Genomic DNA, 14005 nt, shown 5'->3' on the forward strand with positions numbered 1-14005 from the left:
TTTTGCGAGTCTTGCTAGTGTGACTCACTAATCCTAGTCTCTTCTATAGTTAACCTAAAAACTTTGCAGGGATTGCTCTGTAAATTAAACTGAGAATATAACTAATGCATATATGCTATTTTAAATACTGTAGTATATGCCAGAGACGTGACGTGTTAGTCTGTGAAAATACCGTGACAGGCAGGCTACACAAATATTGATCTTGACATTGTTAGCTTCTTGTCTTTTTTTTACATGTCTTACACTGTACATTTAGATTAAAATATTTTATGTTGTAGGCTACAAGAAAATAGCCTTTATTAATTAATTATTAGTAGTTGTAGTGTCTCAGAAAATCTTGCTCATTGTCACATAGCTCTTGTATACACTGAAGCGGCAGTTTAAGATAAACCCAGACCAGCGAACGTCAAATAACTTTTGTCTGGTTAATACTTTTAAAGAAAAATTTCCTTGGCCATGAATCCATAATGTCAAATCAAATGAAAGAAACAAGGTGAATATGAATAACACACATTTATTGAAACATAGAAGAACAAGAAAACGGGAACAACGCTCAGACCGAAACTCGGCATTAACATTTCACTTATAATTAGCAGCACAATTAACTTCAGCACAGGCTACAAAATAAATGATGTTATTGAAATATTGTAAAGTGGTGAACTACACAAATGAACGTTTAAAAAATAATATGCAAAATCGAATAGCTCCGCAACGGATGGCGAAAAATGCGTAAAGAAGTCTAATATCTTTCACCATAGACCATGTTTAAATTTCGATGTTTCTGGCCAGAAATACCAACATATTCACTTTATCTGGTTTTAATAAGCTGCGGATTGGAGTAGCTACAATACCCGCTGTGCTGAAGACCCGCTCTGATGGAGTACTGGTAGCACATATGCACAGATATTTCTGTGCTAATCTTGCCATGAATGGAAACCTTTTGTCGTTCGTTTACACCAAGTCAGCGGGTCCTCTTCCCCATCAATGGCCATTTCCTGCAGGTACATGGTCATTTCTGCCTCGACCTTTTGCTCATCAGTGAGTAAAATAACGAAATTATAGTTTTTAAGTGGAAAATAGTATTTACGTAAAGAGATATATTAAAATAAAAAGTGCACAACTCTTCTTAAGTGAAAGCTAAAAAAAAAATGCTTCACGTGTCGTGCAACCTACTGATAAAGCGCCGACGAGTCATTAGTTGGGTTAGTAAAATAACGAAATAATAATTATTCATAATCTAATTTTCAAAATTATATGAAATTATTTTAAAGCCATTATCGTCTATTGCGTCTATTATCTGGCAACCCTGAGCATATTAAATGCTTGTGGATGCATGAAAGGTCCCAAAGCCAGATAAATGAAAGATCTAATAAAAACATGAATAATAAATTGACCTGCGGGCAATAGTTTGCCCTGGCCTGCAGTTGAGGGTGCTCTAAGATTCGTTTGAGTGTGTTTAGAGAAGTAAAAAAAAAAAAATATATACAGAAGCTTAAGTTTATTTGAAAGAAAATACACTGCACTTAACTTGCGCTTAACTTCAATAAAAAGCAAAAAATGGCCCACAGTGTCCGTGCCAGTTGAGAGGTTCTAAATAAGCTATTTCAAAGTAGTAAATAAACATTTATGGCTGAAATGATCAGTCATTAATTTGCGATTCTTACCTTTATATTGTTCTTTTTTCGATAATTTGTCATCTTTGTGCTGCTTCCTGCCCTGTGCACTTGATCATTTGGTAATTTTTTCACTAATTTTGTCCATATATGATAAGAATCCGATTATAATATCACATAGTGCTAGTGCTCAATATATGGGTAGAGCGGCGCACAGTCGTCATGAGGGGGTGCACTTTCGACAAAAAAAAAAAAAACAACTCTTGTGCGGTGCCTCCCTGTCATTTTGCACCCTAGGCAACCGCCTATGTCGCCTATGCCACAGGCCAGCCCCTTTTGGCAGGACAAAAATTTTCTTTTCCCAATCAGTGTCTCTTCTCAAACCATTGAGATTTACTAAACAAAAATGCAATGATAAAAACAGCATGCTCTGTGATTTCAAACATTGCACACTCTATAAAAATGAGAATGAAAGTTTCAAGAATTCCTTTAAATCCACAGTCAGCTAAGACTAAAATCCTTACACTGGTTATCTATAGGGTGTGAATTACCATTGGGGAACCATTACAATTACAGAAAAGCTGAACCTGCTGGGTCTGGACACCTCCCTCTGCAACTGGATCCTGGACTTCCTGACTAGGAGACCTCAGTCAGTCCTGATCTGGAACAGCCTCTCCACCACCACCACACTGATCACTGGGGCCCCCCAGGGCTGTGTGCTCAGTCTACTGTTGTTCACTCTGCTGACTCGAATCACATCATCAAGTTCACCGATGGCACGACCGTGGTGGGTCTCATCAGCAAGAACGATGAGTCAGCATACAGAGAAGAGGTGCAGCGGTTTTGCATTCTACTCATGATCTTTCCGATCGGTACAATGTTTATGGCCGTAGATCTAACTACTCTGTACTGGAATAGGTGCTCCACAGGTTTTGGCCTTCACGGATTAATCTCCCTGTGCGTATTTTCCATGGTACGGTCCCCCTGCCGGAGGACCCGCGTCTCCCTTGGGCAGCCCCCTCTGCCCCCCGGTCGCTGTGTCTGTAGCAACTCCTCCCTTGCTTGGTAGGATCTACCACTGTGCCTCTTCAACATGGGGCCTGAAGGGGCCCTTCACCGCATTTAACCTCCCCCCAGTCTCGGCAGGATGTGGTCTCCACGGGGTCTTTTCGCCCTGAAAGAATAGGAGTTGGAAAAGAACGCCTTCCCCGATGCGTGTTATAGCGGTAAATGGCCCCAGCCGCATCTAACACTCTATGAGGAGAAACATAGAGAGAGAAAAGGCCGCGGCTGGCAAGGCCTGCTCCCATGCTTGCCACATCGCTTGTTCCCACCCCCCAAGAGAATCCTTTGTCAGATGCCGGGAAAAAAAATATGACGTCTTAGTGGGGCGTCATGGAGGGTTACATACAGTCTGATGGCTCATGCTTCTTGGCACGCTATAGCTTGCTGCAAAAGCATCAGCAGATCACGTATCACGATTCAGTGTAGATGGCGCTACTGAATAGCACTGCAATCGACACAACGTCGAGTTGTCCCTCCATCAGGGAACAGGGGTTACACTAACCTAGACGTTTTGCATTAATGTCATCTTGTTGCATCTTGTGGTGTTAATATTAAATCCATGGTAAAATATCTAGGGATTACATTTTTAAAGATGTGGAGATCACTGGATAATTTAACATTTCTAATAGAACAGATGAATGTAAGGCTAGACTGGACAGATGTATGTAGAGAGACATTTCCATTTTTGGTTGAATGCAGCTACCCAGCATGCTCCCTTTTCATTTCTGATGTAGAAGTTAAGGTTATTAACCAGATTCATTTTAATTATATTTGCAAAAAGGAAATTCATTATGTTAAAAAAGGGGCTTTGGTGAATGACTATAAAGATGGGATTCTACAGGCTATATTGACTTTGACTGTTAAACAGAATCTTAAAAAATAATTGGTTAAGAACTTTTCTAGTGAATACACATTTTTATATTTTTTGGTTTTGTGCCCCAGAAATATTTGTTATTAGTGTTGTTGGAAATTTATTTATCTTGTGCTGTGATTTGTCCATACAAAATCTACCACTCAAATGATCAGATTTTCATCAGCAAGTTCTTTTATACAGAAAGTTGATTTGTAAACAAAATTTCACCCCACATAATACACCTATTTGGAACAATCGGTATATTTGATTCAAGTCAATTGTTTTGAGAGACTGGCTAGAAAGAGGCATTTGTAATGTTATTCATCTCTTTGATGATGAAGGGAATTTTATGTAGTATAGGACGTCCTGTGAAAAATATACATTTCATTGTAATCACATACAATATGATAAAGTCCTGAGGTGTATTCCAATGGCCTTTGTTCAGGTGGTCAGAAATACAGTGCCCATTCCCATTCCCCAAAAGTCAAAACTAAACTTTTTAATGACATTAACCCATCCTCAGAAATTGTGTGTGTGTGAGCTCCGTGTGAGCTTAATTGTCTGGATGTAGGCTAATGTCCACAGAGGGGCGCAAAAACCAAGTTGTTTTCACCTGTACAGGATATAACAAAGGGAAGATTAGTGCATATTTTATAAACTGAACCCTCATCAGTTGAGTGAAAATGTAATGTTTGGGGGGAAAATCTAAACCGCCGAATTGCGCTCGTCACCTGAATATGTGAACACATTTTAAAAGTCTGGCCAGAAGTTCCTTCTTAAGATCTGGCTGAAGAAAAAACATGACTTAACTAACAAATACATTTTGACCAACTTTACTTTAAAAATAAAAACATTATGATCATTTTAACATATCAGGTCTATTGTTTTACAAACTATAAAAATGCAGAGGAACATTAAGATCTGCTAAAGCCCATGGGCCAGTTGCACCAGCTGGACGTACACCCGGTTGTAAGGTTAGGCTGGACGTAAAATGCGCCTTAAGTCTTTTGCAGAATTTATACCTGTTGCACCATCTAGGCGTAGTGGTACATCTGAGACTAAATCTTACGCCTAATCAAAGTTAGGTGTAAAGTGAAAAGTCTTGATTAGTTTCCAGTGACAATAAAAACTAAGTAAAAACATTGATACAATGGCGCGACTAATATACAGGCTACGATCAGCGGGCTTTCAGGCATGAAAGAATAATGAGAGACCGCTCCAATCCTCTGGATAGATATAGGGATAGAGATCTCATTGAAAGAATTCGTTTTAGCAGGGCTGAATTATTAGAATGAATTATTTATTGATTTAATTCAGGGATTTACAGTATATATATTTAGATTAATGGTGTGTATGTGTTTAAGTTTTGATCATTCCCGATACACTCAGTGGAAACAGGTTTATTACTTTTTATTAGCCTGACCACCTTCAGGTGTAAATATTTATCACAAGGATGGACGTAGCTAAACCCGGCATAGGATTTATGCACAACATTTGTACGTCCAGCTGGTGAAATGGCCCCATATCAAATTAGATTGATCTTTTAGAAATTATTGGCAGTCTGAGTGGGTTTGAGTTGTAGATTTTGTACATTGATAGATTGTTAATCTGGTTAAATGCATTGAGCACTGCTGTAGTTTATGTAACAACAGACTCCACAGCAGAATTTTAGTCAAAAGAAAATGAATTCCTTGCAAATATATGACCATACATGCAGTACACCATTAATGTTAAAGCGACAGCAGTAGGAACGCCCACTAGCAACTTCATAGTCCAGAGACCAGCGACATAAAGTGATAAAGTTGCTGCATTTGTGCATTTGGGGTTAGGTGTGGGCGTGGCAAGCGATGCAACAAAGTTGAGAAAAGTTCAGATGGCCAAGTCAGATGGTCCTGGTCAACCAGCGCAAAGAGTTGGACAGTGAGAACGCCGTGCACCGGCTAGATGACTCAAGAGAAAATCGCTCTTTTATTAACAATGTAAGCACACAAGGATTTTCCTGCCGGCCCTCCACCGGGTGACGGAGTGGTCTTGGTACCAGCTCCGGAGCGAACGTCTGACTTCCGTCTCAGGAGTGCTTAGGGGCCTTGCGGGTCCTAGAGGGATTCCTGGAGACGGGAGGCTTGCGCCGCCTTCGAGGTGCTTGATGCTGGGGCTGAGAGCTGGGCCCGGGTTGAGGCAGAGCTGCCTGTTGCTTGGACACAGGGGGATGCCCTCGGCGGGCAGATGGGGCGCGGACCATGCTGTCCGGGGCGCCACCACAGAATGATGTGCGAGATCGCCTCCTTACCGCCGAAGACTGCTGGGCGAAGTCGTCGCCGGTGTCGACGAAGAGGCCAAGCTGGGAGACGGGGGAAAGCAAGAACGCGAGTCAACGTCATGCATCTCGACCATGTTCAGCCATAGGTGACGTTCCAGGACCCCAAGGGTGGTCATCACCTGCCTACAGTTCCTGCAGCATGTCGGTGTCAGGACTACCCAAGTGCAGATCTTTAAGTACCTTGGCTTGGTGGACTTGCAGGAGAGCCATGGCCTGCAGGGTGGAGGCAGCCTGTCCAGTGGTGCTGTAGGCTTTTTAAGTCAGTGACGATGTCATCGTACAGACCTTGGAGGGGAGTACCAGACGATCAAGCCAGATGGTGGCGTTCTCGGGGCACAGGTGGAACACGACCGCCCTATCCACCTGGGGGACCTCCGTGTACCTGTGGGCCGCCCCACCGATGAGCTAGGATGTCGGATCTGGGTAGTAAAATGTGCCCTCCACGACCTCGTCAGCTCATCATGCACTTCCGGGAAGAATGGAACCGGAGGGGAGTGTGGCTATGAGCGGTGCCCTGACCCGAGGAACCAATCTACTAGCCATGAGGGGTGGACGGGGGCCGGTTCGTGGGGATTTACCGAGCCCATTGCCCTCCCCAAATCACCCCTCTATGCGGATCAAGACAAAGAGAAAAACAAAAACAACTTGAATATGAAAGCTGCAATGGTGTTTCCTCCAAATTTTCGCTTACTTTCATATACTTTGTCTCAGTCCCAAATGTTCATAAACTCCCAAAAATAGAAGAAAGTTATGAGAAAAGATTAATTCGTCAGAGCAAACCAATCAACTAATTTTCACTTTTATACATTTTACACGCTAAAGTTAAACAAGAAAAAATAAAGATTGCGTGTTTAGTATGGGTGGCGTGTCTGTTTGTATGAGATGCAAGGCATGCACATGTAATGTGCATGTGATCTTCAGTTGGAGTCTCAGGTAAGTCACAGGAGCTTTGTTTGCAGCACGGACCAGGGGTACAGTCAGGGAGGCTTAATCCAAGGCACACACCTCTATCGGCAAACGAGTTTGCGTTTTTGCTTCACAGCTGCACTCTCGATCAAACCGACACGGCGTCCAAACCCAGGAAAGCATAAGCCAAACAATCTGATCACTGCGCGCTTCCATTCACACTTCACTTCCAAGCAGACTCATTTTTCGCACCGCAGCACGCAACTTCTCCCACCTTTCACTCACAGACAGCGCACATCTCCGTAGCAACCTCTTTTCTTACATCACAAGTTCACTTCCGATTCCTTCGACTTGACGATATCCCTCCTTAAATAGTTAGTAAAAATTATCCCTAATTGGTCAACAGCGTAACAAAATATAGTGGCTACCGGATTCCGTTCTGCCACACTACCCCCAAAAAAGGAAAAACAACTAATGGTTGTTGGACTAAGAAACACATTAAAATCCCAGAAAATCTTCTTCCTCGTAAGAGGGCTCCTGGAATATCTCCTGCAGTTTCTCTCGGTTGCGAAACTCCAATTCCTCCGAAGTAGGAAAACAGACTTTCAAATTGCACACATGTACAGTGCGCACATCTTCTCCTGTGGACTTTAGAGCAACACTATAATTTAGTGGACCCAACTGTTGGACAATGCGGTATGGTCCTTTCCACTTTGGCACTTGTTAGAAATAGAAATGTTATTTCTACATCTCAGCTCTGTCCAAGAGAGATGCTGAGTTGCTGCATTCCTTTCTGTATGCATTATCAAACATCTGTTTCATATTGAGATGGAGCTGTGGAGGCCCCCCTCCTCACTCTGTCTGAGCATACATCGACTGTTTGTGTACATTGTATTAGTGTGTGTTCTTTATACGATTGTCTATGGCATGGTCCATCGGGCTCTCGTAGAGAGCAGCCTTTTCATATAGGTTTTGGGCTCTCAAGGATTCGAAGGAGTCTGTCATATGGAATTGTTATCTGTATGAGGTAATGTTTGTTCTTATTGGATAGTCCTGTAAACTCCCCTCCAATATTGCAATATATATATATTTGTACGCTATATGAGCTGAGTTGAGCTACTTTGAATTCGCTCCCCAACGTTGGATGCTTTGTACTGATTCATTCACGACTCAATAAAAGACGGAGAGAAAAGGCACTGCTATCGTTTAGAAGACTTTTATTTCTAACAGCACTGAAATTGCGCAGTGCACTAGATTGTGGAATGTTTATAGGTCATTCTGTATATAGCCCCCCACATGCTCTAAATTCACCCCAAATAGTCTCGTTTGTTTGTGCTTCGTTTGTGCTGGTTTGTGCCGGTAAAAGTTTTGTTTGTGCTGCTTCGGATTTTTTAATATTAGACATTGAATTACAGGCGAATTATAAATGCTGATATTTATTGAATACAATAATGACAGAATAAAATAGATCACTTAATGTAGGTTAGTAGTAGTAGCGGTCTAGGTCATTCTGATTACTATATATTAGGCTACTATATTATATAATTCTAAAATAGGTCTATCTTGTTTTGTGTGTAGTCATTTTGTTTGTCATTTCAATCTCTTGCCAAAATGTTGGATGAAGATGTTTTAATACAACAACAACTCCTTATCAGTGTTTTTGTAGTCGCTATGGTGTTTATTAAAAAGGTATTGGTGTTCAGACAGCAGCAGCTCAATATTCATCTGGTGTCTGTCGGACTCTTTTTCTGTCACGAGAACAAAAGCGCAAATCTCCTCGATGTGAACACACTTTTAGAGTCAAATTGCCGAAGCATTTGTGTCAAGACTAATCATCACATCATTTGTTCAATAAACAATTATCTTTACTTCATTCACTGGTGTTTCCTGATTCAACTTTTTATTTATTTGCATGGAGTATCATCTGCTACACTGCACTGCCACTACTATAGGATCTAGTGACACTTCTGTTTAAGATGCTCTTGTGGAAATTAGTGTAGAGTGTGTAGAGATAAATCCATATAAATCAAACTACAAAAGTAGTTATTCAATTAAATTTCTAGCCAATGTAAGTACAATGTTTTAACACTGCCAGTTACAATAGTATTTGTTAACTTCAAAAATAATGGTACAGCATTCAAGAGAGCTACGATTGTGTTATGAATGAGGCAGCGAAGGCAGACGAGGAGATGTGGTTCCAAATGCAGTTCAACTTTTATTGATAACAAAACAAACAAGGCAGGTACACGGAAAATACGGGAACAAAGGAAAAACCCTCAATGGGGAAATAAACACAAGACTGAGGAAAAACACGGGCAGGGGAAACATTCCAGGCTAACAACAACATTCAACGAAAGACAAGGACTGAACCAAAAACCAGGATATAAATACACAAGGACAGGATGATTACAAATGATACACAGGTGAGAACAATGAACAAAATGGCAGTGATGATGACAGGTGGATACTGGGAAGTGTAGTTCTTTTAAACAATAGACTAGTGAGACAGTGGAGCTAAACAAGGGACAAAAGTGAAAACTACGGAAAACAAAAGGGACAAAAATGGAAACCAAAGGGGCAAAGGTAAAACAAGACAAGGTAACCCTAACAGATTGTCAATGTTTATTGAACAGAATACTCATTGCTAATACTAATACATGCTAATTACAGTTTTACATGTGACCCATGTTAGTTTTTTTTAATACATTGTGCATCTAGGGGTCAACATTACCATATTGGTCCTAATATAAGATACATTATCCTTATATATTATTACTATATTATCCTTATATTCAGACCAATACAGTAATGAAAACAAGTTTATCCTGAACATGACATTTTTTGAGTCAGGATTATTTAAGTGGGTAATTATGTTTTGCTTATGGCAGATGTCCAAGAAACCAGAAGTTGACAGAGATTCCGTTTTCACAGTCCTGTGTTCATCAAAAGAGGCCATAAGTCCAAAATGGCAACATAACTACTCCTAATCAAAGCATCTGGACAGAGCTTAGTAAGCAGATAGAAAACAAGATCACAAATGATGGCAGACCGCCTGCTGAATATCCCTGTTGTACAGTACACACTCTGGTCACACAACCACGTTTTCTTTTACATAAACAAATTCTAATGAAATCTAGTGAAATCTAATGTTTATTTTAAGGAAATATATAGAATTTATCTAGATATAATGTATGAGGTATAGGGCGTAGAAGCATAACAAGACATTTTAAATAGACACAACTGTGAAAAAATAGCTGCTGTTGCATGTGTCCAGCAGATGTCAGTAGTGTGCATTGAATCAAAGTGTTCTGTTCAATTGAGTCAAAAATTATGATTTCTGTATGAATCCACTGAGTCTGTGAGATTTGCTCACTAATATAATTTCTGTAACGAGATAGTGAGTAAATTCTTTCATCATTTACTCACCCTGACTTCCTTTCTTATCAGACCACTCATCTGGGTATCTGAGTCATCTTTTCTCCTTCTCGGATCACTGTGCGATGACTACAAGTGAGATAATGAAATCATTAAAATAAACCCCTTCAGGGTTATAGACGACCCCTCTGCTTCACGTCGAGGTCCTGGTCACCCTGTCAGGCTTTATTGTGCGATATCAACCGGCTGACTGGACTAGAGCCCGAAGCCATTTGTTTTGAGAATAATGGCTGGCTGATGAAGTTATTGGCTGGCTAGCCGGCTCAGCCAAAACCTAAATGGCTGCTGCAGCCGCCAAACTTTTCATAGCTGCAAATGGCTGAAGCTGCCACTTCATGTCTACAGATGTCTATGTTCAGTGGTGGACAGTAACGAAGTAAATGTAATTCGTTACTGTACTTAAATAGCTTTTTTTGTGTATCTGTACTTTACTGAAGTATTTAAATTTAGGGAGACTTTTACTTTAACTCCACTACATTTCAAAGTCAAATATCTTACTTTTTACTCTACTACATTTTCAAAATCAGTCGTTCGTTTTTATTTATGAGTGGATAAAAATGTAACTGGTCAAACGAGCCACCAATCACAGTACAGCACGCGCGCTTTGTTTTGAACTTGCCTTGGTGGCATCTACTAAGCGCGAACCAGGGGTGCGTTTCCCAAAAGCATCGTTAGCCAACTATGGTAGCAAGTTCCGTTGTTATCATCATAGTTCAACGAGTCGGTGTTTCCCGAAACCATCGTTCCAACGAACATTCGCAAACAGCATCGCAGAGTTGTGTGGTTGGAACGACAGCTCTCGACCTGTGGTTAGAAGCAGAGTTTCTTGTTATTATAACATGTGGGCTTAATAAATTATTATCTTGAGCCAAATAAGCAAGATGGCATTCAGTACAATCAGTATCTTTTATTTAGAAGACATACAAACGTCCTTTATGTCTTTTAGTTTGTCAATAGATTTAAAGCACCGTTTTTGAAGAGTGCGCATGTGTGAACGTGCTCTAGTGCGTAAGAACGAGCCTATGATTGAATCTGGAAATAAAGCAAATAACTGAGAAAAATATGAGAGAGTCCTCAGATGACATGTCCGTAATTTATAGCAAAACATCTAGCATTAATTCGATCATTAATTCGAACAGATTCATTAAAAGTAGTTTTTAATCCACCACATGTGTGACATCATTAACCAACGTGGTTGAACAACCAATTTGCGACAATACGGTTTTGGGAAACAGTCGTGACTAGAAAGTTGATTTCTTCAACAGTGCATCGTACTATGGTAGTGGAGCAGCAAGTTACGTTGTTGTACGGGAAACGCACCCCAGAGCCATTAAATATGAGAGTTGCGAACATAGACGGTTGCGACAGTGATCTCGCCGCCGCGTATCACGTGATTCGTGTAGCTCTCAATAGTTCCAAACAAATTGCGTTGCCAATGATTTTAAGCGGGGCAGAGAGCAGCAGCTATTATTGCAGCAATTATCGGTAAATATTGACGCATAATGTACATTGCTTATTATGTTGACACTAAAATGACTTGCATATAATAGCATTGTTTTTCTGGAGAGTAGCAGAAACACTGCATTAATACGTTTTTGTGTTTAATTTTGGAGGGAAATTGGCTGCTCCCATAACATAGAATATATATATATATTCTATGTATGTGTGTGTGTGCGTGTGTGTGTGTGTGTGTGTGTGTGTGTGTGTGTGTGTGTCTATATGTGTATATATATATATATATATATATATATATATATATATATATTTAATGGCATTGTGCAGGTTTATGTGAATGTATCATAACATTAGGATGTTAATAATTATGACCATAGACGCTCGAGAAAAATATATACAGTAAATACTGTAAATGTATTATACCTTATGGGAACAGTCCCTTCCTCCAAAATTAAACACACAAAAAATGTATTCAATTCAAATATATATATATATATACACACATCTGACTAATTAATGTCATATTATTAATAGATTGGTGGGCCAAGAGTGACATTAGTCTTCATGTAGACTGAGTTAAGCAAGAGTCTTGTGACAAATTATAATAGGACATTATGGCCATAAAAAATCATAGTACTTGGATACTTAAGTACATTTGAAGGCAAATACTTTTGTACTTTTACTCAAGTGAATTTTTAAAGGCAGCACTTCTACTTTTACTCAAGTAATATTTTACCTTGAGTATCTTTACTTTAACTCAAGTACATGGTATGTGTACTTCGTCCACCACTGTCTATGTTATACTGATTTACTAGATCTCAATATTTCCAAGCAATGCATGGCTTACACTATATTTCTACAAAATGCAATACAATGTAATAAAAAAACACCAGATTTTACTTTCACAACGTATGTACATATTTATTTTGTAGTCTGTATGCTACTAAACATTTTCAAATAGCCTACAATGTGTTGTGTTTAGGCTAAATGTATGTAGGCTAATGTATGTAGTTTTTTCGTTATAAAACCCGTGGGGACCTGTCTTTTCAGTCTGTTGCCCCCAGACTGTGGAACGCCCTGCCCCTGTCTCTGCGTCTGGCTGACTCTGTTGACTCTTTTAAAAAAGATCTGAAGACTTGTTTATTTAAGAAGGCTTTTGGTTGATGGGTTTTAACTAGTGTCACTTTGATTTTACATATGTATTGTATATATTTTTATATTGTTTATATAAGATTTTGCTTTTACCTTTCTCGTGTACAGCACTTTGTGATTTTATCTGTGAAAAGCGCTTTAGAAATAAACTTTACTTACTTACTTACTTACTAGGCTAAGTTGTATACAATAACTTGGCATTATCATGGATGAAGCTTATCATATTACATCTTGATTAAGAATGCAAACTTTTGTTGAATTTTATGAGAAATCTACAGATGCAAACAGACGAAGTGTAGTAAAATGAAGACCTAAATGTATTTCTGACTTTTTTTTCACCACAAGTCTGAAAGAAGACATGTTATTGAAGACAAATATCCAAAAATCTCAAAATTGACCAGTAAAAAAAAACTGTTTTTGCCTGCCGTGTCTCGCCTTAATATAAACACACACTGTTATCAGTGTTATTTTGGACAAAGTTTTGCACATTTCACTTCAATGTACACTGAAGCATGCGTCGTGAATTAGCAATGTGGAAACGGTGGTTTGTCACTGCAGTAATATCATGTTCAGTGCTATAAATCTCTCCGTTCCAGAATATTTGGTTCATAACATCAGTCTTTGATTCAGGTGTTTGTGCAACCGTGCCCTGAAGATTTAACAAAAGTCTGGGTAGGCCTAAGTTAAGAAAAAAGTAAGTAGGAATTAGGAAAGTATGTGAGAAGTGAGATCAAAATTACCTTGCTTGCTTCTTTCCGCCATTTCACCTCAGTGCGAGAAAAAAATGCATCGCTTCTTCTGTACGGACAACGAGCAATTTTAATTGGTCGTCAATTCACTGTGAGTCTGTGTATTGTAGCAACGAGCACAAGGCTGTTATGAATCCAGTGGGAAAATAGATCTCGTGTATTGTTTATATATTTCGTGTGTGTATGTCTCTATGTGATAGAATTATTATTTGATGCAAATAATTCTAGCCGGCTCAGCCAAACTTTATCAGATGGCGGCTCAATTTGGCTTACGAAATTATTGGCTGGCTGGCGGCTGAAATTCTAAATGGCGCAAATGGCGGCGCCTGGCGGCGGCTTCGGGGTCTAAACTGGACATTATCCCGTACAAATTTACAGTTCTATTTATGATATAATTTGTATTAGTAATTTTCCACCTGTTGTCATAGAGTGATTTTTAAGTCACTCCTAAAGGAGC

This window comes from Xyrauchen texanus, chromosome 29 (assembly GCF_025860055.1).
Source record: "Xyrauchen texanus isolate HMW12.3.18 chromosome 29, RBS_HiC_50CHRs, whole genome shotgun sequence".
NCBI classification, from domain to species: Eukaryota; Metazoa; Chordata; class Actinopteri; order Cypriniformes; family Catostomidae; genus Xyrauchen; species Xyrauchen texanus.